Below are 26671 nucleotides of genomic sequence, written 5' to 3'. Positions count from 1 at the left end.
GGAAAAATGCATGCTACCCGGGATTCTACTGTAAGGATGGCAAACACAAAAACAACATTGTTATTTAACTTGGATTGAATTGGAGTCTGAGGATGTGCAAGTGACCAAGTTATGGTGTACATTTTGCATATTAAAACCAGATATATCCACAGGCAGTGCTCCCAAAAGGCAGGATTTTTTTTTTTATTTGAAATCCATGCCATATCAGAGGGACATAGACAAGCCACTGCTGCTGTCTTAGCAGAGACATCTGTGATAGCTGGCCCAATTCAGAAAAGAATTATAAAAATGAAGAGGAAATCTATAGATCGCATAGAGAAATTATTTGACATTGCATAATATATAGCCATGGACGAATTACCATTTAAAAAAATATCCTAAACTCAGATCTAGAAAAGCGACATGGCTGCGATCTTGGCACAGCATACAGTAATGACAAAGTATGTGCCACATTTATTAGTTTAATTGCAAACAATTTGAAGGATCCACTTATTCATCATTTCCGTGAGTCAACATTCAGATATTATTCAGTCTTTATGGACGGAACAAGAGACTGAACAGTAACTGAGAAGGAGATAGTGTATGTTAAAATCTTGGAAAATGGTCAACCAAAAATGAAGTTATTGAGTTTAATTAATGTTCTGTCAGGCAACGCACAGCGTCTCAAATGTGCAATGCTTAAAGCTTACAGATCTGCTGTGCTGCATTGCTGCTCGTGCATCAGTCAATTTTGGCCACAAAAAAGGAATGATGACTTTGCTCAAGGAGCACTGCCCATCGCTAATAGCTGTCCACTGTGTCTCCCATAGATTAGAGTTGTGTGCAAAGGATGCATTAAAAAATGTTTGAAAAACAACCAAAAAAAAAAAAAACATACTTTGAAATGATTGATGAAATCATGAAATCCTACTCTGGAAAAGTCTCCAAAGCGCTAAAGAGAACTCAGAGTTGCTGAAGCATGAAATTCTTCCTTTAAAAATTTAAAAATTCTAACAATCACATGGCACTCGCTGACTTACAAATAAGAGGGATGCCCTTCAAGCTGTTTTGCATAATTGTGGGTCCATTCTTGGCCACTGGGGTGAAGCCACCAGTGAAAGCAGACGGGACATTCCACAAGCAGATAAGGCAAAGATGATGGGCTGTAAGAAGAAGTTAATTGACTTAAAGTTTCTTTTATTCCCTCACTTCTATCTGGATGTAGTAGTTCAACTGTCCAATATCTCCCGTGCTCTTCAGCAAGATGGCCTCTCAATCCCATTCCTGAAGGATCTAGTAAAACATGCTCTTGTTGAGATAGAAACTTACACAAAAACAAATGGCACCACACTTGCTGCATTCCTAAAACAAGCAATTACTGGAGGAGGTTATGCTTATGTTCATGATGTGCAACTTACCAAAGTGGACATTGCATTGGCAGCCCTACAAAAAGAAAGGGAGGAGATAATCCCAGTGGTGATGGCTTGCCACAATCAGCGTTTCTCTGGCTTCACAGAAGACCCTTTGCTAGAAAAGAGCTGTGTATTGGACACAGCTAATTAGCCGGAAAATAAATCCAGCCTCTCTTCCTAAGGTAATGAGGTTGCGTTTCTCCTGAACCATTTGTCTCCTGTAATCGTAGAGAATGGCTGTGACATAACGATGCAATTCAAGAATGGAAGCTGCTCAAAGTAAATGTATATAAGCACCACATCAAAATCCTATTCCTTGAAACGTGGCATCTACAATTCCAAAGGAAATCTAACTTGTTCCAAATATTTTGCATATCATTGCAGTCACTTTGGTCTACCATTTATCTAATGAAACACTCAAGAGAGCTTTCTCATGCACAAAGAGAATCTTTTCTGATTGGAGAGCTAATCTAAACACCAGCACCATTGAGCAATTGCTTTTGATTTCCATGAAGGGTCCAGAAACACAGGAATATTGTAGCACTTCATCAGTGAAAGAGTGGTTTGTAGGTCAAGGCATAAAATAACTGGTATCGCATCGCATTTCACTAGGCAAGAATGATTAACTGCTTTTCATTTTTTAAACCATGTTGCACTAACTGCGATGTAATTTCAGAGAAGGTGAGCATGTTTATTATTCTTTGTATTAAGCTCCAGGACAGTAGAGGGCCTATACAAAGGAAAGCAGAGATCCAGGTTGCACGCTGACCCCAGAGATGATTTTTAATGAGCCCTTGGCTGATGGAAACTGCAGATCAGGGTGACTGTGTGGGAGCTTGTCCGTCTTCCACTGTAAATATTGGGAGGGATGCAGGATAGCACTAAACAAATTAGCCCTTTCTCTCTGATCCGTCATTGCTTACACCTCTGTTCCCCAGCATTTTCTATTTCATAATTTGTTTGCACCCTTGGTCTACCCCTTTTTTGGTTCATTTTTCTCTCATGTATCCACCGACTCTATAACGTTCGCTCTTGCCCATCTCCCCTCATCACTTCTGAGAGGCTCTTTTTTCATCCATTTCTTTCTCATAAATCTTGCTTCCTAAATCAGTAGGCCTGCTATGATGTGTCCTGGGGTTCTTTCCATCATACACAAGACAGGAACACTTTTGCCACAGGGTGGCAGCAGACGTTGTCGAGGAGGATCTGCTCAGTCTTCATACGATGGTAGGTATTCTCCCTGTTCCGCTAGCACATGTTACTGTGGGGGACCGATTCAAGATTTCTTCATTATGTGCTAGGTATGATATGGTGCTATCAGAGTTTCTAGGGGAGCCTTCCCAGAATCTCCCCCTGCACCACTCCTCCTCTTAGGCTCAATCCAGCCCAAAGGATTGTGGCCCACCTGGTCTCACAACTGTTGCAATAGGGCAACAATACTGTGCATAGTACTGTTTCCTTATGCAATATCTTTCTTGTTTGGAAGACAGGTCCCGTTCATCCGGTCTTCAACTTGGGGGCACTCAAATATGTTCTGTGTCATCATGTCAAGATCAATATGATTGGATTGTTGATAGACACGTTGAAGCCTGGCATATGGGGTATGTTTTTTTCCTAATATAGGGATGCTCTTTAAAACAGCTTTCTGAAAAGTTTCATTGCCCAAAACTGGAGTACTCTTATTTCTGGTTTGGGTTATGCTGGAACATGTAGCCCAGGTTAATCTTTTCAGTTTGAGATGAAGCTTTCTTTATTTGACAATAACTGTGCACCTTATGGGATGTTGAGACCAGGTAATACCACTCCATCCGCCCGCTGATATGGTCATCTGGTAGCAGCAAGACCAGTCCCCTATGGCTTGGCCCTCCTCACACAAAAGGATGGAAAGGTTCTCCAACGCACCACAACTGTAGAAATCAACTTTAACCTTTTATGTTACATACATCTACTCACCCTCTTTGTCAAAGTTCTTTTTTAATAAGTGATTACATTTGAATTGGTATTCTCTTCAAGTTCGAAAATGTCTTTTTGCGAGTGTTGAAACGCCCAATACCCCTGTACTGTTGGCGGTTCACAAACATTCAGTATTCGGAAGTGCTATAGTTTCCATGGCATGAAAACCCTATACACAAAAGAATGTTTCTTAGGAAGTATTTGCATTGTATTGTCTAATTACTATTTTTTTTTAACTCATTAACAAGAAATATATAGTTCGGCCAAAAACGTTCTACAACTGTACATTTAACAGAATTCATGGTTGGGGAGGAAAAATACCAAAACAATAAATATTCCACGTGATATGTATGGATGAACGTGCATACTACGCATGAATGTACACGTTGTACCAACGCTCAGCGAGTAAAGTGCACTCAATGCAAGATGTGTACAACCGGATGTTCACAAGTACGTATTTTTGCAGTCAGAATGGACTGTAACAGTTTTCCAAGGGTGATCGAATTAACAGAAATTGTGAATAGTAACAAATAGTATTGCAGTGCATTTTAAAAAGCAAAAACTGATATCTAGCAATAATTCCGAGATTACTTCTGGATAAAACCTGTTAATGTTAATCTTACTGTTCCTCCTCTGTCCCCTTACTAATGATGCCACCACCCACAAAGGAAACATTCATGCTAATAGGTTAAAAACAAGTCTTAAGTCAATCCTAGAGAAAAAGAAGACCCATTTGCCCACTTGCATGCTCCTTATGGATATAGCGATAATGGTATTTGAGAGAACTGCCTGCCTAATCATAGATCGAGTGGAATTGCTGCATGCAGTTATTACCAAATCTGGGCACAAAACCTGCGCTCACCATTAGCTCGTAATAATTTACTAATAGTGATTACTAAAATGGTGTGCTGTCTGTCGAATTGATGACAAGTGAACTTTTATGGCTGGCTAGTAGCTTCCAAAATTGTTGCACCGGACCACAATATTATGGAGTCAAATATATAATTGTTTTTAACCGCCAAAATGCAGGAAAAAAGTTCAATTTAGACATTAAAATAAGGAGGATATCGCTGATGTGCATCTTTTCTACACTTTTGACATGTACGGTATATACAAGTCAACAATTCCACTGTGCTTTTTATTTTTTATTTTTAACACGTTTAATTAACTAGTGTACTCAATCCATGCAAACTAAAAAAAATAATGCATGTAGTACTTCAGGGATTCTACATAAGTGAATGTAAAACTGTAATGAGGTGGAGTCAGAATTATAGCATGGGGTCACCATCAGGAATATAAAATATGTCGATGTCATACGTAGCTCCATATGGCCTATATTCTCGAGTTGATCACCAAAGAGCCCTGCCCCTTGAAAATAAATAATCGGGTGTACGGTCTACTGCAGTGCATCCATGTTTCAGGGTGAAGCATGGGAGGGGGAGGGGCATTATAAGGTATACGTTTTCTTTTGCTTGTTCTTCTCAGCCAGCTACATGGCATATCTAACTATCTGCATAACGCTGCCTTCCGACATGAAAGGGCACTTCGCTGCCATGCCATGTCCTGTGGATCTTGGCTTAACAAGAGGGGGGCAGAGGGAGAGTGACTGTTCCTATCTTCAGCTACAAGTCACAGTAATCGTATTCACCCACAGTGAGACTCATTAACCACCTACACACCCATCTGTGCATAGAGCAAGGACACACATTTCAAATTGCAAGCTACCAGCAGGACGTAAAAATTCACTTGTCATCTCAATTGCCAGGAATCAGCTTTCATTATCCAATGCCAAGTGGAGAGTGCAAAATGTGCATCCTGCAAAGATAATGTAAGCTGAAAACGGTGCTCCAGTAGGCATGCAAAGCACAGTGTGTGCTTGCACAGCATACTTGCCACCTAGTTAAAGAAGCATAGAAAAAAATGAAGTGCTTAACCCAATATGGTACAGGGTTCTAAATTGAGATTCATTGAGCCAGGGCTAAAACCAGCTCCTGTGTGTTGGGCATCACCCAGTAGGCAGGAGCTACAGCAGGGGAACCAGGAGCTACCAGAGAAGCTCCTTTAACTTTCTCTCCATTTTGTATGAACTACTGTGTTTAAATATGCATTATATGTGTTCGAATTTGTCTTTATTAACATTGTTTGTTTGTTTGTTTATTTAGTTTATTTGTAGAGCGCTCCGGACCCGTGGCTAGAAGGGCGCTTAAGGAATCGGTTACAGGCATAAGATAAGCATTTACAGTTACAGAGTACATCAAATTACAAAAAGCATTTACAGTTACAGAGTATCTCAAATTACAAGAAGAGTTTTACATAGTACAGTAATTTACACACAATACAGGTATGGTTACGGCTGATTAGATTCCAGGTACTCCTGAATCTGGATGTAGGCAACTCTGTCCAGAATTTTTAAGCAGAAAAGGGACAGTGGTGATGGGTCTGTAATTGGTTGGTATGGCTGGGTCTAGGGATTGTTTTTTTAGGAGAGGGAGCACCCAAGATTGTTTTATGTTGTTGGGGACAGAATTGTTAGCAAATGACAGGTTGATTAGCTTAGTGATAAAAGGGGAGAGGTCTCTAGCAGCATCTTTTATTATTTGGGCGGGGCAGCTGTGATGATTTTTTGGACTTCTAAGATGGTTACTTTCTTAAATGTGAAGCCTATATTGGGTTTCATTGGTGTTGGTGGGCTTAAGCTAGGGTTAGTGGTTTTGTTGCTGAAGAGTTGTTGACGTTTGTCCTGAATTTTGGTCTGGAGCCCTGTAATTTTATTGTTGAGGGCATTCTGGATGCTAGTGCAGCAGGGTTTATCTTTTGAGCAGTTGTCTGGGAGGGGATTAGGGTTTTCTAGCTCCTTAGAATTTTAAATAATTCTTTGGTAGAAGAGCCTGCCTGGTTAATCCTGACGTTGTAGGCATCTTTTTTGGTGCAAATTATCTCACTTTTGTATAGTGCGGAGGTGTTATTGAAATTGGATTTGTTTTCAGGTGATGGGTTGGTTTTCCATAGTAGTTCTAGTTTAGCTTTCTTTTTCCTGAGTAGTTTGAGTTCGGGAGTGTACCACAAATTCAAGTGGTTTATTGGTTTACTTTTGCGTAGTTTCAAAGGGGCAATGGTATCGATGGCGGTAGCCATGGAATTGTTGAAGGTGTCAACTAGGAGGTTATGGGCAAATACTCAAAGTTAATGTCACATTTACATGTTTTGAAGGCACCAGTTGGCCCTGGGAGCCAAAAGTAGCTCCTGGTCGCTGTTGGTGTCAAGCTAACCAGGCTGTACGATGCTAGAAGCAGAAGCTAAATAGCTCCTCTCAACTTCGAACCCTGTGGTATAGCAGCGGTAAGTATTTGAAGTTGAATACTTCAAGGCGGTGTTAGGGAGTATTCTCTGTTTAGGCTGCATTTCCTAACCTAGTGAGTGCCACAGCAGCTTTGCTGGATTTCTGGAGTTTGTTTTTTTCTCCTGCCAAGAGTGAGACTCTTTTTCTCCCACTCTTGGACATGATTTATGGTGTTCCTTTGACTGTTAATGTGTTTTATGGGCTATGGGGTCCTTTACTCCATAGGTTCTCATGTGTTTTTACTATGTGTGTTACACAGCACCCTCCGTGCAGTGACACAGGGGTGTCATAGTGACACCCTACCATAGACTCCATACCCTGGGACTGACTACTGTCTCCCAGGGCATGTAAAGTCACCAGTGGCTTTACTAGTCCCAAATTATGAACAGAAACCAGTACAAACCATCATATTGTGGACGTACTGGTCGGGGCAATTCAATTGCCCCGGGGTCTGTTAGTCGAGGGGGCACGTCTCCGTCCCCCCTGATCGAGTTGTGGCTGGTGGCAGTGGATACTACTTTTTATATTCGACCGCGAATATATCCCTATGGGATTTTCCCATTGTTCGAGGCTACCAACTTTAATTATTTAATTCTCATAGCCTCGAACATACCGCCGGTTTATTTAATATTAATTCGCCGGTTGGTATTTTTTGCCAGGACTCGATTCTAAAATGGCGTTTGTGTTCTCTTCTGTGACTCCAACCCAAGTCAAACCCTTTGTTCCACTTTTTGGCGGGCTTCTCCACAGAAGCCTCCAAAAGTGGTGCCATTCTGTCTGGGTACCACAGGGGGTGTGGGAGGGGGTTTAGGCACCCTGGACTAAGTTACCTTGGTAACTCAAGTCGCACTCTTGTGTGATTGGCCCAAGTGGCTCACCACTTAGCATGTTTGATTGACAGCTAGGCTGAGTGAATGGGGGTGTGCTGCATAAAAGCAGGGCTTTGGGGACTGGAACTTCAGAAGTCGCCACAGGACCTGAGAATCCGACGAGGGAGAAGCTGAGCCGACCTGCTACGACGACACCACCGGTGGAGCCCTGCGGAACCGACTCACCTCTTCCCAACGACAGAGAAAATCTCCCGGCTGGAGAGTCTTCTTCCCCTAACTGGTGGGCACAACCAGTTTACCTTCTTTTCCTCACATCCCAGGACGCCTTGTTGTCGAATTGCCAGTGCCAAGCACCCCGGCAACCGGATAGCCACTTACCACTGGACCGCGAATAAAAGGACTGCTCCTTTTTGACCTGAGAACTCCGTGGCTGGTTTCTTCCCCGGCAGTGCAACAGACTCCTGTCTTCCTCCCCGACGAGATCCTCTCTTTCCCCGGACGAAGCACCGACTTGCATCCGCTGCCAGGAACAACTGCCCCTGCTGGAGTATTCTCACCACTTTAAGGTACCGTGTCCGCGAGGCCTCCCTTTCTAAAGATTGCTACAAGGTAATAATAATCCCTTAAACTTCTGGACTGGGCTGGCCGCCTTGACCATCTAACTGGTCCCTTTTTTTTGGTCCAACTCTTTCTGAACCTTTTCGAGACTTTTGTGCACTTTTCAACCGTGTGACCTTGGACACATTTCGTTCTGATCCTCTGAAAGTGGATTCGGCTTTCTGAACTCTAACTTCACGGTTTGACTCTGCCTTCCTCTCTTGCTGTGTTCTTTTGAAAATGTTGGGATCGGTTTCAAATTATGCTCTGCCTTTCTCTCCCTTTTAAACCAAATTATTAGAGTGCCATCTACGTTAAGCGCTCACCGCGCTAGGGCTTTACTTAAGACTTGTCTAATGTTCTTTTAAGGGAGTGTATATCTTTTAGTGACCGTGTTTTTGAACTGCTTAATATTAGTGCCTGTGTGTTTTATTAGATGTGGTTTTAAATAAATAATTATATCTATTTTACACCAAGCTCTAGTCAGTGTTGGCTTGTTCCACTGTGTTCTTTTGACCTATTGTGAATACTCTGTATATTGCCTAACTCTTCTTGAGGGAAGTCTGACTGCTCAGCCACAGCTACCAAGTGAATCTGTGTGGTAGAGACTGCTACCAAGTGGGTTTACTGCCAAACACCTGTAGTCTTAAATCTTTTGCAGTGGTCCCAGAGGGAACTGCACAGGTTTCTAGCTAACAGGCGGCATACAAGTCACCTATCTTGTGACTAAGTCTCCTGCATAAATCTAAGGGTACCATGGATGGCATCACAGGGCAATGACCTCAGACACTGCAAAAAGGCAGAAGATGTCATAATTGGGAGGACTACAGTCTCACTTGCCAAGAGTACATTGCTGTTGGGCAGGCATATTAGGGAAATCTCAAAGAAGTATGCAAGTTGGGGCGAGGGAGAAATTGTTGGATCTTCAATATATCAACTTCATAAGTCGTATCATGTACTTGGTGGCTTCCCCTGACCCATGGAGCTCCTAAGTCGTCCCCCTTCCCTAGTCTCAACTAAGATTACACTGTTATACAGGGTAAATGTAAATACCCGCTTGATCTGCAATGCTGAATCTTCTATTTCTTCCCATTGAATCAGATAACTAATTGCAATCTGGGGCATGGCAACATTCTTTTAGAGGTTTTCATGTCAATTGTTCTACAAAAAAAAACAATATAATAAAAAGCCAGCTTGTCTGAAGCAGTCTTGCGCAGTAGAGATGGCCTGCTTCGCCTTTTGTCACTGCTAGGGGGAACAGTTGCCATAGAAATATATATGGGCAGATGTAATATCAACACTGAAAATGCATCTTCCCACCCCTATGGCCCATGCAAACAGGCTTTCACCGCTAGAGGGAGCTGTTGCCTTAAAAATATAAGGCCAGATGTAATATCAACACTGAACATTTCTCTCCTCACCACTTTGGCCCATGTACACAGGCTTTCCCACTAGTTAAAATATTTGGGTAAAAATATAAGTATGAGTAAAACCAAATTCTACCGTACACTGCATCAATGCAGGCTGACTTGGAAGTGTGATTAATTACATTAATATGAAAGCACAAACATTCGGGTTGTGTTTTGTTTGTATAATGCTTCTTTTTTTTTTTTAAATAATAACTGTTGGTAAACAGAACTCAAAAATACCTCTCGTCACACCAACGCCCACAAACTCTCTAAGCTCATGTGCACCATGCTGATCAACACCAAATGAGCCGTAGCACATGAAACCCTCATCATCTACCAAAGTTGCCGCAATCTTCATCACCAGAACTTGTCTACTCCAGCCTCCTCCTATACCTTCAATGTCCTTGTACCACTTGGTTATAGCATTCAACATGTGGTCTGATCAAGGAAACAGGAATGGTGGCAGTCTCATACAAAAGTGAATGGTCATGTTTGGTTCAAAGCCGACCATAATGGAAACCATTACGAACAAATTCCCCATTTTACAAAAAGAGCAACCATCCACCTTTCCTGCACACCACATTGCAGGTGTAGTACATTCAGAGAGCAGATCACAGACGTTATCTTGACAGTGTCAATCTTCTTTTACGGATGCTCAGATCTCCCTTGGACCCACCCAACCAAAAGTGAAGCTCTCTTATCCTGGTAGACCTACTTCAACATGTGCTCTCCCCCACTTATGTTTAGGGAAATACACTAGTTCTAATCCCCTTATCCGCCTGCCTCCTAAAGTGTGCTGACCCCATCAACCTGGACAGGTCAGAGTGCTGACCCAATCCGCCAAGACAGGTCAGAGCATGCCGTCATCCCCTGGTATCCAATTCACACAGCAACCCATAAGGGCCAGGATAAATGCCACATGCTTGCATAAGGATATTCAAAACGTTCCTGGTACACACCATGGAAGAAACATTCTCTAACTTCCGTTCCTTGGAGTAGGATTCGTCCCTTTTGGATGACTTTTGCCAACCATCAATCGTATCACAATGAGGAGGGGCGCAAAGAGATCATTTCAAACGCCCCCTCCCTCTCCACCATAAAAATGATCCAGTATACACTCATGCTGGAGATCCCTATGGGATCCGTCAGTTTTATGCAGAGCAAAAAGCAGGTGGACAACATAGGGACCTAGTGTACATTCTGCCTGTCCTGGAAGGCAGAAGATGTACAATTAATCTGTGCTGAATATGCCAGCAACTAAAAATTAAGCTGCTCAGCATTTACTTGCGTTGCACAGCGAAGTTCAAAAGCGCAGGGTAAGGGGTAATGTACACACGTGTATGCCACCTTTCCCCTGTCGTGCAAATGAAGAAAATGTGGCGGTGCGGGCTGCCTGCATGAATAAACACGAAACTGCTCTGTACCGCAAAATTACACTTTCAATGAACAAGAGCTCCTGTGTATTTGGAACCAGGAGCTAGTGATTTCCATCTGAATAGATGATGCCCGCCAAAGTTCCCACAAATGCAGGCACAGACCAACCACCCAAACAAAATAACAAACCTTCACTACCAGGAGTCCCACACCACAATACGTCAACCACGCTCACACAATCCCCCACTCAACAACTCATTCAAATGCTCCCCTGTACAACCAACAATTCTCAAAAACTTCTTGGCCGCCTGGACTAACAGCAAAAACGTTGTCATCATTAAAAAATCCCCTACAACTAGTGGCTGCACAACACTAGCCTCAGGAACAAGAGCCCACTCCCAGCTGGACAAACCACCCCAACCTGATCCACACTAGCAGCTGCGCAACTGCCTCAGCATATGACAAGTTTTGAGACACTCGCAGACTAGACTGCACCTGGACCCTCATACACAGAACATTTCAACATAACACAGTGATCCCTACCACAGTACCTACAAACAGACACCACATTGCTTAAACACACCTTGACATCGTGGCCACTGCCACACCTCTGCAGACACTGGCCACATGGCCAAACCTCTGACACTGAAAACACTGCAAAGGAGGGGCACATACTTTGCCACCCAGAACCTCTAATAACCAACCCACAGAAACACCAAAACAGCTGTCAAAAGCACTACCCTATTCCCATTCCTAGGAGCCACCCATCGCAACCCAACCACACCAACGTCCTTAAGCACAGTCACCAAAAAGCCCAAGACTGTATTGGCCAGAACACCATATATGACCCCCTTACCTCTAGCCACACGAACAGGTGGTACAAAATACACCACTGGAATACCCACCACTTTGTGCAAGCGCAACACTATCTCCCACTCAGCAAAAGACTCACAGCAAACCAAAACGTACCCCCACCCACCACACGGATATACCGAGGCAAACGAGCCAAATCCTTTAAAGAAAGCACCATATCAACCGGGCACACCAGCCTGAAATCCTGACCCTAAACAGGACTTGCCACAAAATCCATCTCTTCCGGGGTACCAACACCCCCCTTTTGCAGCACACAAGACCCAATGCCAGACATCCCCCACTACACAACCGCCCGAACCTCCCTCCACCTCAGAACAAATTGGCACCGCCTCCACATGCTCCAACTCAGAGATACCACAGACATCAACGCCTACTCTATCCATAGAAGCTCTGTTAATAAGACAACGTACATCTTACACTTCTTCTTAAGAGGAACCAACTGCATACATGCCAACATTCTGACGAGCCTGGGAGGGAGATTTCTACACAGAAATCGGGAGACAACAATTTCCCCATAGGAATGCATTGGGAAAATAATTATTTTATTTATTTATTTATTCACATTTGTATAGCGCTGGGAGAACGTGAAAAATAGCATTATTTTTCACAAAAAAATCGGCAGGGCTCAGGGTTGGCATGTATGCAACTGCCACTCGGATCCAGAATCACTAGAGCCCGAGGCGTTCTCCATTGGAAGGAACTCACACTCTACCCACCCAACGACCCCTAACAGACTACTCACGTGCGTCAGAACACCGGCTACAGCGCCCATAGTTCCCAGTATACCTCCATGCCCAGTAGCGCCACCACTCCACTCACCCGTCTCAGGCAATCACAAACCGAGTCAATACATGGCGCTTCGCAACACTGCCCTCACCACCATCAAATCGCAACAGGCGCGAGCCTCAAACGCCCCCCCCGTATCCCCGTATCCCCGTATCCCCGTCCCTCGGGATGTTTCGCCTAGTTCCATTCCGTTTTCTTTTTTTGCATTCCACCCCGCTTTACCTCCCTAGTCAACTCATGTCATGTGTGGCATGATGCTTGTCACTTCCCAAACACGCTGGAACGTGTCAAAGTCACGTGAAGAAGAGTAGGCGGAGCGTTACTCGGATTGGGCCCTATGGTGACGTGAGGGTCGTGACTTCCCCGACACGTCGCAACGTGCCAAAGTCACGTGAAGAAGAGTAGGCGGGGCGTTGCTATGGTCCGTTTCTCGGATGGGAACTAGACATTACCGTGAGTGAATTAAAGTGGATGACAGAATGGGTGAAAATGTTTCTCTGCTAATGGGTTGTTGAATATGGCTATAAAGATGTATGAATGAGTGGAAGACTATGGTTCCATGGGGCATGAGCCACACCAATAATAAATATGTTGGGGTGCGAAAGGCAGGGGAAGCCAGCCTGCATCATGCAAGCTGCAACTTGCGGTTCTCAGTTCGGCCCACTTGAGCAGACAGCCCAGAAAATGACAAAGTATGCCGGCCATCAGAGAAAAGTATTACATTGCACGCAGGGGATGCACAAAAACAGCCCTGAAGGTACTTGCATCGCAGCTTTCACTCTATATTATAGTTTTGATCCTTTGACCTGGTCTCACCAGTAATGATTTGGGCACTGCCCCCCACCCAGTAATTTTGTAAACTTTGCACCAATGTGTATTGATGTGCAAGAATATGGTTGAATGGGTGATCGATGTGGGAGAATATGGTTGTATGGACGGATAGATGAGTGGGTGAAGATGACTGGGTAGATGTTTGAGTGAGGTAAGATAGATTGTATAGGTGGAGGGATGTGGGTGAATATGGTTGTGCATGTTCATGAATGTGATAGTGAATATGGTTGAACGGATGGATCAGTGGGAGAATATTGCTTTATGGAGGGATGAGTGCGTGCAGATAGTTGTATGGGTGGACAGATGGCTTGATGGGTGGTTAAATATGTGGTGCTTTGTTGAAAAAAAAAGTCAAAAACCTTATAGGTTAATTTTCTCAGCAAGCTGTGTTGTAATTTTAATAAAGGCAATAGGGACGCAGATTTTGCAGTTAAACTCTTTACTGTTCTGCCAGCAGCAAAGAAAACACATGAATTAACATTAGGAAAAACGTAAAACACTCTGTAACGTGGCCCAGGTGCAGCTGCCCCTCATTAACAAGTCTATAAATGTCAACACGTGCAGGGAACGGCCTCTTTTTTGCCATAATGCTGTATTCTCCAACAACCAAAAGGCATAGAATCCGGTCTTGTGTAACATTTGACGGAAGGCAACTGCGTTTGTTTAAAAGTTTCCTAAAATGAGAACATCTGAGTAGGGTAGGGTGCAAGGAGGGAAAATCTACCCTTCTGTTGTCTTAATTAAAATTACGATTTTCCCACACAGCTTGTTAAGAAAATCACCATATTAGATCAAGACACAAAGGCACGTTCAAAGCACATTTACCCTTGTCTCTGAAACCTCTCTATCAGCTGGACTCTTCCATGCCTCCTTCAACTCTGCAACTGTCTTACGCCTAATGAAGAAACACTGTTGACCTACATGTCCCAGCAAACTATCACCAAGTTTCTAAGTCCTTGAGTGGTTGGTCTTCAACCAGATCACCAAGTATCCTGTAGATAATGGTATTGGAGATGCACTTCAATGTCGCTTCCATAGTAAATACTCCTGCATGTCTCCAACTTTCTCTCTAATGCTCACTACTCCAAACTCTCTTCTATACTCATCCTTTTGCACCTTTCTGCTGCTTTTAACACTGTCAACCACACACCTCGCCTCATTACTTTCCAGGACCTTGGGTTTCACAAATCTGCTCTTGCCTGGTTCGCCTCCTACCTGGAAGTCTCTAAAAGTCTTTTAGCATCTCGCATATCTCTGATCTCACCCTTCTTCCTGTCAGCGTCCTCCAATGATCAGTCTTTGGACCTCTGCTTTTCACCCCCTATACTGCTGCATTCGGAAGACTTATCTCATCCTTTGGCATTCACTTTCACCTTTTTGCTGATGACATTCAAATATGTTTCTCCTTTCCCTTCTTCATCCCAGCCATCTTGGAACAGATTACAGACTGTTTCGCTGCAGTTCGTCACTGGGTGGCTCTTGTAAGGAAGGCATGGTATCAGAGCAAGACCCACACAAGTGATCACAGTTCAAGAGTGTTTATTAAACTGTAAAGTGGGTGAGATAAACGCCTAATCTAAACCTAAAATGAGAGCAAACTACGATCATCAAAGAATAAGACTACAGTCCTAAAAAGTGCTTATACTAAGAAAACCTATTGCCAATCCTTACCCCTATGTTACAAAATAGTGGGGGACAATGTTCACAAGAAAAGAAAGAAGTGTTCACAAAATGATAAGTCAGGATTTTATGGCCGGGTTCTCCCTTCCCCCGTTTTTAGCACGGGACAAGGTAGTACTCTTGAGCACAGCACACTGCTGGGCCTTTCTGGAACGAGCTCACCATTCCTTTTCTCTATATCGGGGCCTTCTGTACCCAAGTCTCTTCTCATGTAGTCTCTTGCTTCAGAGGCCTGATAACAAAGGTTCCTTCTGATAACCTTCACGTAGGGCAATGACTCTTCACCCTTGGATCCCCCTCAGCTGGGCTCTGATCCTTCTTTCACCGCCAACCTCTGAAAGCACTTGCCAATTTAAACAGAGACTTCCGAAGGGCGATCTCATCTTGCTCAGTCACTCCGTTAGCCTATGGCAAGTGCAGGCTTTGCAAAATCACAGTTCTTATGGCGTTCCCCTCAGCCGGGTGCAAACGTCAGTTTGACAATTCTACCACCGTCACAACTTTTACAATGTTTCAAGGACTTTCAATTGTACAAGGCGTTTTGCATGACTCGTGTATGACCACCTTGACACCTCATGTTGGCCTTCCCTAAGGCCTCTTGGTAATTGTAGTTCCTTTACTACTTTTTGTTCATCAGTCTCTTCGCTCAGGAGACGGGTACCAATTTAATTCACAAAAGACATCTGTCTTCCAATCTTAATGTTGCCACTGCAACCCTGAGTCTAACGCAGATCGGCCCACTATCGGGTTCGTCCGACTCACCGGCTGTGCTGAACTCAGTGTTTCTTTTGCCGCTAGAGTCAAGGACGGTACCATGATGGCAACCGCATCTTTCATTACAACCGCTATCAGTGTGGGTGGGTTCCATCTACCGCTGACATCCATCACACCACTCGCCAGCTGTGATTCCCGGTCTTATGTTTCTTTCATCGGAGGCTTTGCGGGTCTGGGTTGAAAAGGGCAAGGGCAACTCCCTCCTTGACGTCCTTTCAGGTCTTGCTGCCTTTCTCCTCCATTTGAACTGCCACCCTGGAATCGCGATTTCCTCGTGCATTCGGCCTTGCTCAAAGTGTGCTCTCGTGCTCTGCCTTTTATACCAATGGTGTAGGGAAAGGGCAGTCAAGTGCGTGTAGTTGTCAGCAATTGCCTGACTCTGCCTGACCCTTGTGTTAGGACCCGTCAGGTAAACGGCTCTGGCATTAGTCTGTTGTCCCTCATGGTGTGAGAAAGTGTTTGTGTTGGAAAAGGGAGGGGTAGAGTGTGTAAGTATCCTACTAGGCAAGGGAAAAGGTATCCTAAGTAAGGGGATACGGCGTTTCACCCTTTGGTGTCCCACCTCCACTACCTGAAGACCCCCCACCCCATCCTGGTGAGTGATCCTCCTGCACTGGTCCACCCCAGGGACTGGATCCAATAGTTATGGCCATGTCCTGGCCACCTGGATGACAGATCACTGGGGAGTAGCAGGTGAGACACCTTCAGGTTCCTCACACTCGCTACTGCCCCACGCTGAACTTAGATAGCAACCTATGTCTACAACAATTCATCACTACCACTTCCTCTGATGCTGCTATTAAATTCATCCTTTTTTCACTAACACCTCCACAAAAACTCTAGTCTCTGCTTTTGTTCTCATCAAAGTGTACTTCTGCTCAACCCTACTCCTTTGCCTTCCTCTCTACTACTCCCCTCTAGGCAAAGTCCTCATCCTTGCTACCTTGCATTCTCTCAACCTGCCTTGATCCTCTCCCACTTCTAATTACTGACATCATGCTGGTTGGCGCTCCTTGAACCACTGCTCTCTTTTCAAGTGTCTTCTTTTTGTTTACAAAGCTATCAAAGATGTTGATCCTCACCTACTGTCTGATTGTACCTCAGTTTACTAACCATCTCTTTCCTTCCGATCCTCCTCTTCACTCAACCTCACTGTCCCATTCCCTCCCCGTGCTTCCTCTCACTACCGCTCTTTCTGCCTACTCGCCACCCTCCACTGGAACCTGCTGCCCATAACAATCCAAGCCACCCCAAATGTGGATCTCGTCAAGCCTTGGCTTAAACTTCACTTGTTTGCTGAAGAGGAAGCACCTCATACCCTCTTCCCCCATCCTTCCCACCTGACCCCCATGTATGCCTCCACTGATGCGTGTAATGTCATGTTGTATATTTAAATAGCCCCCCTCTTTAGCTTGAAGCACTTGCCTCTTATGCTAATGTTGTCTTTGCAAGTCACCTATGTTCTTATATGCATTTTGTTTGTCTTTTTTGTCCCTGGTATATGTCCTAATTTTGAACACTCTCATAAATTGCCTCACTACTTGTTCTCATTTGTATACTATTGTGCATGCACCCTTCGTGGGAATGCTTCCGCTATCTGTAAATGGGCTATTATAAGTCTTTCTAATCGAAATTAACATCCCTGTTCTTAAAATAAATTCAAAATGGAAATACACACTGAGACTCTGTGTTTTCCACTATGTTGGTCAGAGTTTGGAACAAGCTACACAGGGAAATGCACACCCAAAGCTAATATCATACCCGTTCACAGCTTCCCTTTTTCAACCCAACTAATTACAGTCCTTCAAAGATGCCAATGACAAGAGTATGTACATTTCTTCGGTTACAACAAAAGCTCTAAGATACACCGTCCACCCCCTTCTTCTATCAAAAACACAACACAGGACATCAACCCGCTACAACCATGGAGAAGTTCAACACCTTTCACCACAATGCAACAAAAAGTGATATTTATGCGCTTGCACCCAATAAGGAAATCCTGCAGGACTAATCATCCACCCTATTGACTAACACTCAATTTCTCCACGTTAGCCATCACACGCAAACTCAAACTAGCTACCCAAGCATGGCTTTTAAAAGACCCTCTACCAAGTCTCCTGACACAACTGTACACCTCTAACACCAAGTGATGCACCCATCCCCCAAACAATGCACACCCACACTGCAACCATTACTTTGCCTTTCTGGACACAAACCTTTTAATGCTCCTAACACATCACAACCAGAAAGCTGTTGCATGCACAGAGCTCAGGGTATTTTCGATCTGCATCATCATTACAAAGCACTGCAATCTTGCTTTTTCCCACTTCTACTAACTAACCAACCCACACTTCCAGATCGGCAAGACGCCTGGAGCCCATGCAAATGGCAGAGGTGCCCGGTACAAATGCTAATAACGTGTTTTATGCCATGGAGCAAGAAAAACATGACATTGTCACTTCATTCAATGACCATCATGTATTCTCTATAAATGCCCAATGTCTTAACTCGCCCACCAAAAGAAAGAATATATTGGTTTGCTTCAATGACTTAAAGGCAGATCTAATACTAGTACAAGAAACACATTTGTTATATGAGGGCACACATAAGCTGAAATAAAAAATGTACCCCCATCAATTATTTTCATCCACGGAAGCTAATATGAGAGGAGTTTAAATATTGCTGCATAGAGACCTGAATTTATCAATCTGAATTATCCATAGAGATTCTCTCCTTAGATGGTTGGTTTTACAAATTTGATTGAAAGAACAACAACTGACAATCTTCTTTATTTATGGGATAGAAAAACATTTGTTCCAGAAGATAACCCAATTTCAAAAAAGGGAGTTGCCCATTGGGGTGATTGGAATGCAATCCCAGATCAAGAGTTGAACTGATCCCCAACTAAGCTCTTGGTTAACCTTCCTATTTCCATAGCCTTAAAAGAGGCAATTAACCTTTTAGACCTAAATGGCATCTAGAATCATTCAAATCCGACACTGAGGGACTACCCCCGCTACTCTTTAATTCATTGTACAAAAAAGCTACTCCAGAGTGGACTATTTTATGGTTCTCTAACCCCACACATCTAAATAGCTAGTATCGAAAATAAGTTTGTTCTGATCACTGTCCAATTCCCATGATACTAGGTCCTTCTGTACCCATTACAAGTTCTGCTGTATCCTGGAGGATGAATGATCTGCTTCCCTCTAGCCCTTTTGTTTAGCCAAGATTGACTTGGACGTGAAAAATTGCCACAAGGACTCCAGTCTCCCTGATTCGTCAGAAAAAGCAATTTGACAGGTATAAAAAGCAGTGGCCAATGGGGCGTTTATGAGCCTGGCATCACCTAGGCATAAAGCAAGAGCATATCCATAAACAATCTTGAGGAAGATATTCAAATATTAGAAGTGCAACATGAAGCCCCCTGCTCTGATAACACTATTGATTTGCAAATATCACAATGTTCCATGCATCACAATGTTCAGATACAAAACAAAGGTTCACAATAAGTAGTTGCAATTGGACATACATGTAATATTATATAGCAAAACGGCACCAAAACCCTTCATCTCACCAATCCATACAAATAACGTTGTTCCCTGTATGAATATGTATAGAACACTGGAAAATATTTGCCTTATCTAGTATTTTACCAACTACTCGATATTTAATAACATTTTTGTGGGCAATTTCTCGCCCTATACAGTTGTTCCTGTATAAACATGCATCTGTCTAGACTAACCTTCCCCACTGAGAAAGCTATGGTTTAGAAAATATTAATGGAATGTTCACAGACTGCCAATTTTAAAAGTATTCAGAAATCATAAAGTTTAACATTGACATCATTAATTCATGTTTTTGTTTATGCAAATAGCTCTTTGTGTTTCATAGTGAGCAAATAAAAAACAATTGTATACCAGTTCATTATGCAAGATTTGGCTGGCACGTATCCCTCTTAATTCAGAGCTTCACCAGGCCCTATAACACATCCTATTTTTATTAAATGATTGATACCTTTTTGTCCGTTAGATGTAAAAACAAATAATTTCACTTTGCATTAGGCGTTTGGGTGCAGCATCTTCTAGTTTATCCGCAATCTTTCAATGTTTTATAATTGTGGTCTGGAATAGTAGATCAACTATGAATGGAAGTCCATTCATATTGCTTCATATAGGTTAATGCTTTGCAAACGTAAGGTGTTCCACTTGTTTCGGTCTATAATGCAATTTTTTTGTTTGATTTCTAGATTGTGTTAGCTTATTGCGCCTCATTGTGCCTGTTTCTCATGATACATCCTCATGGTGTTTAGCGTACGCCATGAGGAGGTTCCATGGCACTCATGATTGGAACCTTTGGCACAAAACAGTCGTCAAATCAATATCCAAATAAATCGGTAATGGTGATGCAGACAATTTATTTTTTACAATGCCTGACTCAATTAAAATCCTTGCTGAGATAATTTGAGAATTATCGTCTCCTAATTCGTTTTCATTATTTAAAATTAACCCTACTAGTATTTCGAAATCAAAAGCCGCAATTCGGACTCTACAGTCCACATATCAGTTCCAATGGAAACAGGCTAAAATCAGTGATTTTGGCAAATTCCTTACACAATTCTATATACCAACATACCATTCCAAAAATGTGAACTTCCCTTTTTCAAGAAGTGTAGAAATGGGGAAAATTAGAGATATCTTGTATGGAAGAGCTCTTTGGGTTTTGTTGATCATCCTTTCCTGGTTGTTACATATATTTCAATCTACCAATTTTTTTACCAGGTAAAATTATTCACTTGATTGATCAAAAAGTCATCAAAATCGTTTGGCGGAACAAGATTCTAAGAATCTCAAGCAAGACACTAATGAGCTCTTGGATGAAGTACAGGCTTAGAAATTTCCTCCATAGCACACTATTTATTGGAAGCAACACTGGAATAGTCGACAGAAAGACAGGAAAATAGGTGTATTGCAATAGATGTGACAAGGTAATTACGCTGACCTTGTTCAGTGGCAATGGGAACCCCTCTCTGCCCAAGCCGGTCCTACACCGCAGGTGGATGGTGGCAGTTGGAAGGGCCCCAATTCCTATAGCATCCCCATGTACCAGTCTTCTGCGTCCAAGAGAGAGAGTGAAGGAGAGAAACCCAGTTTCCCCCTCAACGCGCACAATATGAAACCAGTGCTGCAGGAGTTGACACAACAGAGACCAGAGCTGGAGCACCTAACCAGCAGTCTATAAAGCCACGCACTGCATGCCAGTCTCCGGACGCTAGAGAAGGTGGGCAGAGAGGCCCCCATAGACCACCAGAGACTTGAAACTGGGAGGTAGCCGCTCCAACAGGAAACGCCACTTGGTCCTCTAACACAGACATTGACACTTTGCAGCACAGGCTGCCATTTCTGCAGCATGGCAGCACCACACAGAGAAAAAGGGTGGTGCTTAACCCGCAATTTGAAACGTTCTGTAACTCTCTGCTCTCCCAAGCAGCGAAGACAGGGCCAGATTGGCCAGGGTCAGCGAAACCAATCCAGAGATAGGGAGGGAGTTAAAGGGGGTAGCAAGAAGCAGACGGTTGTGGATTGTTTGGGTGAGCTCAGAGGAGGTGGAGGTGGCAAGACACCAGCAGGAGAAAGGATGGTGGAGGTGATATTTGAAGCAAGTGAAGCATTGGTTAGTGAGTGCAAGCGGTACTGTGCTGTGCGTGTAAGAGTGGCAAGGGTGTTTGAGATTGGAAGTGTAGGGAGTAAATGTGAAGTGATTGTGTGAGTGAAAGGAGGGTATTTAATTTCACGCTGGGGAAGAGGGAGTAGTAGTGCGAAGGGGGAAGTAGTAGTGTTGTGGAGGAAGTAGTAACATAAATGTGGGAAGGGGAGGCTTAGGAGAGAGCGACATTGGAGGGGCAGATGAAGAAAACGCAAGTAGTAAAGTGGGTGGAGTTGGAAAGAGGAGAGTAGTGAGAGAAGAACATCAGAAAGGAGAAGGAGAGGAGTACTTGGGTGTAAGTTAAAGGAGACCGAATGTGGCAGTGTTTGCAAGGCACAAACCAATAGCCGTTTTAGATTACTTTAACTATAAAAAAAAGAGGGGAATGAGACCAAAAGGCCAGAGGATGGGGCTCCCTGTGGCCACAAAGCGGCCAGAGATGGATTAGCCTTCTAAAACAATGAAGCACGCTATGCACCTTAATGAGTTGCATTTGATAAAGAATGGTATGCTTGGAAAATGTGTGCTTTAAGCATTTTAAAACATATAGACAAATCCCTTTGCATGACGCAGTAGACTTTCGTTAAAGTGCTACATTGGGGATAGCTTGCCTCTCTCCTGTGATGAACTTCAACGCTAAACCCAGGGCTATGCTGGTTTATTTAGCGAATGTGTACTGTCAGAGAAATAGTTCCAATTCAGAGCATCTGTGGAAAAAGAAAGCTCCGTATTGGCAAAAGGTTTGGTAGCGTTTCCGTTCGTTCTCGGGGAGATGCTTTAACGCACTGTGTCAGTGTGATCTAAGTACTCAATTGTGATAACTTACTAATGGGTACTTTTGATGTCGCAAGGCGCAGGATCATTTGAAATCCTGAGGGTATATATAGCCCACACATAAAAAATCACAATTACATTTTAGTGGTATTTTTAGTTACACATAATAGATATTTGTATATAGTGCTTCACACAGAATTCCTCTTCTAAGTTCATACCTAAATAAATAAATGTGCTCATTATACGGATTTCTAAAGGATGAAAGAGCCAGATGTGGATGAAATCATATGACCAAGTGAACTGTAGGTCAAACATATTCAGGGCTCAAAATGTGTACTTGCCACTAGCCGTTGGCTAGTGATAATGAACTCTTGGTAATAAGAAATGGTGTGCGGTGGGGTTGTGAAGAATGAAGGTGGCAAGTGACTTTTTATGGCTGGCAAGTAATAGCAACTTGAATATTTTATATCAGTGCAGCGCAGTGGATGCTTTAACATACTGAACCATCATATAGTCTTACACTTTCTTCAAGCAGAAGGCTTTACTAAAGGGCAGAAGCAAAGAGGAAAGTCTGTGGGGGTTAACAAGAAGGAGCAGTGGCGGAAAGAAGGGTGTTCCCTGGCTGAGCAAAGTGTTGGGGAAGCTTGTCGAGGATATAATGAAAGTTTTAGAGACCAAAACAGTGAGTGCAGCCCTCTACCCGTGTCTACCATTGACATGGCACATTTCATGATGCGGTGTGAGCAGATCCTGCTCAGGGAGGGGATTGGAGACACAGAGGGAGTGAGGTAGGTGACACTTTGGTGTGGGCATGATAGCAGTGCATTATTGTTTGAGCAGACAAGGACAGAAAGCACACTTTATTTCTGATGTGGTTTTGAAATGTTTTATTTGCCAGCGTTGCAGGCAATGGATATAGCAGAACCTGCGCTATGTGGTGGCTGATGAATGTCTTCAATGAAGGGACGTAAATATATCCCATTAATGAGCAGGAGTGACCAAGCGTACAGAGGGAACATGCGTTTTACGGTGCAACTTCTGTGAAAAAATTGAAAAAAGCCATACAATTTACAGTTAATTCTGTGGGGTAAAACATGAAAAAATCCAAGTACACACGAGCATTTTCCAATGAATTGTCAGGATGTCTTAGCTCACGTTATACGCCACCATTGCCACTTTAAGTACACCTTCATAGTGGCTTTGCCCAATAATCCCAGTACTGGCCAACACTGCCACTGTAAGTACACATTCATGCTGGGGTTGTCCAAAAGGCCTGTTCTGCTACTGATTATAGGTTTGTTCAGTAAAAATAATAGTACAAAAATTCCCAAAACTAGGAGGTATTCAATAAAATAATATATTTAGTCTATTCACTAGGCACTAATGATATAATCCATACAATGTCGAACGTGCAATCAGCCACACAGAATACCAATAAAAGTGATCGACAGAAATGACTCACACACACAAATCAATTCCAAAATGTAACACCAATGCAAATAAATATCTTTCATTTTATCGTAGCAATGCGTAGATGATCAGACAGGTTGTTTCCAAATAGCACAAAAACATATCAGACATTTGTAAAAACTAGCATGAAAACGAACCTGACAAATTTGGATAACCCCCCATTCCAATTCACACCCGTCACCCAAGATCTCGTATTTGACACCATTTTCAAACTAAAAGCGTCCAACTGCAAAAGAGACACTGTCCCAGCCAAATTAGTCAAAGCCTGTGCCGCTACCCTGACCCCCGTCATTACTAAATTTGTCAATGCCTCATTTAACTCCAACCCAGTTCCGACCTGCATTAATGAAGCTTGGGTCACCCCGCTTCTCAAAAAACCAAATCTAGACCCCACCATTCCGACCAACTATCTATCGCCCCATAACCACGGTTCCTTTTTTACTCAAAATCATTGACAAACTAGCCTACATCAAAATTCAAACCCACCTGGAAACTAACCAGCGCCTCAGCACCAGATAATCAGGATTCAGGCCAAACCACAGCACTGAAACAGCTCTCTTGGACCTCAAAATCCAGATGGATGCCATCAGAGATTCTGGGAAACTCTGCATTCTCCTGTTATTGGATCTCTCAGCCGCGTTCGACCTGGTGGACCATGACAAACTTTGCATCTCACTTGCCCGTGAGTTTAACTTCTCTAATGAAGCCACTGCTTGGGTGAAATCCTTCTTAACCAACCATACCTCCAGAGTGTCCATAGGTAAAGAAGCAGCCAACCCCATCCCAGTCCCTATAGGAGTGCCCCAAGGCTCTTGCCTCTCTCCTACGCTGTACAGCGCGTATACCAAACTCCTGTTCTCAGCACTCGACGATATGGGTGTCATATACACACATTTTGCGGATGACACCCAGATCCTTATACCTCTTACAGGAAACTATGACCAGGACACCGTAACAATCAATAAAATGTACGTCATCATACAAAACTGGATGGCGCTAAACAGTCTATGGGCCTCATTACACGGAAGGCGGTAATGGTTAACGGCCACCGGTAATGGTAACGGTGACCGTTAACCATTACCGCCTTAATACGAGGTCCCTGCTTTTTGCAGGCGTTAAAAACCAACCCGCTAAGGGACCTTGGTGCTAATTACGGCACCGCAAAATTGCGGTGCCGTAATTGGCTCCTTCCCCATTCCCATTATGCCCTATGGGGCAAAAATGGGAATGGGGAAGGGCAATGGTGGAAGGGGGAATTACCGCCCCGCCAACCTTGGAATAGGGCAGTAATTCCCCTTTCCACCAAGGCGGTGCCGGTAATTTACCGGCATGGTCCAGGGTGCTAATAGCACCCTGGATTACCGCCTTCCGTGTAATGAGGCCCTATGTCTTAACGATGAGAAGACAGAAGTCCTCATCGTAGGATCTCCAGCCAAAATAGCAACCCTCCACCCAAATTACTCAACCATCAACATCGATGGCACCAACATTCCAGTGCTGAAGCAAGTTAAAACATTGGGCGTGTACATTGGCGCCAGCCTGACCATGACTAAACAGATCAACGCGCTCGCCTCCTCCACGGCTTACACCTCCAAACTAATTGCTCTCAGCCGACAATTTCTGACCCCAGCAAATTGCCTCAACCTAGCCAGAGCACTGGTCCTATCGAAACTGGATTATTGTAATGTATTACTACTCGGCACCTCCAACACTAATCTAGCCAAAATGCAACTCTTGCAAAACAAAGTCTTGAGGGCAGCTCTAGGCATAAAAAAATCAGACCATATCTCCAAGATTAAGAAAGACGCCCACTGGCTCTCCATCAAAACCAGAATTATCTTCAAAACATTATGCATCACATACAAATGCCTGACCAAAAAAGGACCTATCTATCTCAACAATACTCTACACCCCAAAGTTGACGAGATCCCTAAGATCTAATGACAAATTCCTCCTGGACCCCCCTCGATTCAAAACCACCAGAGCTGGGGGTAGTAGCTTCACCTCTCTAGCCCCCAAACACTGGAACACCCTACCCATTAATATCAAGAAAGAATCCTCCTTCACGGCTTACAAGAAACTGCTGAAAACCTGGTTATTCAACCAATATTAGCATCTATAGATGGGATCTCATTCAACTGTATATTGTTGTGAATATTTGTAAATTGTATCTCTGCACCAAATGCCCACTAATGTAACTATTGTATTGTTGACTTTTTACTAATTACCAAGCTGTCTTATTTCCATGTCGTGACACCTGAGGGTCTGGGCGTGTAACAAATAAAATAAATAAGTGGTCTAAAAATGATTTCGACCAAAACCTAAACAGCATAATTTGCATTGTTTGCTATAATATATGACCTCTCTGGTGTATCAGTACCCTTGGAGGCTGTGGAGGTGGAGGGTAAATGTATGTTTGTTCGTTGAGCTAAATGATCTTCGATAGCTAACTATAGTTTTGGTTGTTATTGCCAATTGTCCAAAGTCAAATTCTTCAGGAACAGGAGCGTTTCTAGTAATACCACTTGACAGGCTACATAATCAAAGACCCTAGACCTCAGACTAACGGCGACATGGTAAAAAACAGCTGTAAAACTGAGGAAACTCTGTTACAGCCGCATTGCTGAACCGCCATACTATAGGTTTGGTGGTGAGGTGGAGGAAAAACCCCCAGTATCTGGCAAAAATCAGCCAAATTGGCAGAATTACCACCGGTGGTAATTCTGCTGAAATTCCCATGGAGTCTAGACTCCATAAATGGGAATGAACACCGGCATACCACGCCTTACGATTCAGCGGTAATTCCGCCGGACCAAGTGACAGTAACAGTAAATCTGTTCGGCAGTATTCAGGCGGATTTACCACCGGAATGCCACCAAACAT

At 43.4% G+C, this 26671-nt stretch overlaps 1 protein-coding gene across 2 annotated transcripts in view; it reads left to right on the top strand.

Annotated features, from left to right (window-relative positions):
• Positions 1–12923: 12923 nt before the first annotated feature.
• Positions 12924–26671, top strand: part of LOC138530914 (zinc finger protein 574-like) — a 68788-nt gene continuing 55040 nt past the window's right edge. The window contains exon 1 of one of the 2 annotated variants that reach the window (XM_069640951.1): positions 12924–13006. The gene's annotated coding sequence lies outside the window, so the exon portion shown is untranslated. Of the gene's footprint in view, positions 13007–13044; positions 13311–26671 lie in introns of those variants that run through there. The other variant, XM_069640952.1, reaches the window with a different exon arrangement.

This window comes from Ambystoma mexicanum, chromosome 1q (genome assembly GCF_040938575.1).
Source record: "Ambystoma mexicanum isolate Mex_15411 chromosome 1q, UKY_AmexF1_1, whole genome shotgun sequence".
NCBI classification, from domain to species: Eukaryota; Metazoa; Chordata; class Amphibia; order Caudata; family Ambystomatidae; genus Ambystoma; species Ambystoma mexicanum.
This window is presented reverse-complemented; position numbering and strand designations above follow the sequence as displayed.